Consider the following 252-nt stretch of genomic DNA (forward strand, 5'->3'; position numbering starts at 1 on the left):
CATAAGGGTCTTGAAATCTTGCTTCTCCTATCTCAGCCGCTCTATTAGTAGTATTGTTTATTTCATGTCTTTACACTATACTATGTTTTTCAGAGCAGCTTATATATTTCAAAAGTATTTATATACCCTAGGGAGATATAGACAATTAACTTGGGAGGTGGCTTTTAGGAAGGAGAACAACAAAGAGACTAAATGCTTTGCTTGACATTTGTAGCTCTTGTATCAAGTTTGAAGAAGAGGACTTTACAAGTT

This window comes from Mastomys coucha, unplaced genomic scaffold (genome assembly GCF_008632895.1).
Source record: "Mastomys coucha isolate ucsf_1 unplaced genomic scaffold, UCSF_Mcou_1 pScaffold21, whole genome shotgun sequence".
NCBI lineage: Eukaryota > Metazoa > Chordata > Mammalia > Rodentia > Muridae > Mastomys > Mastomys coucha.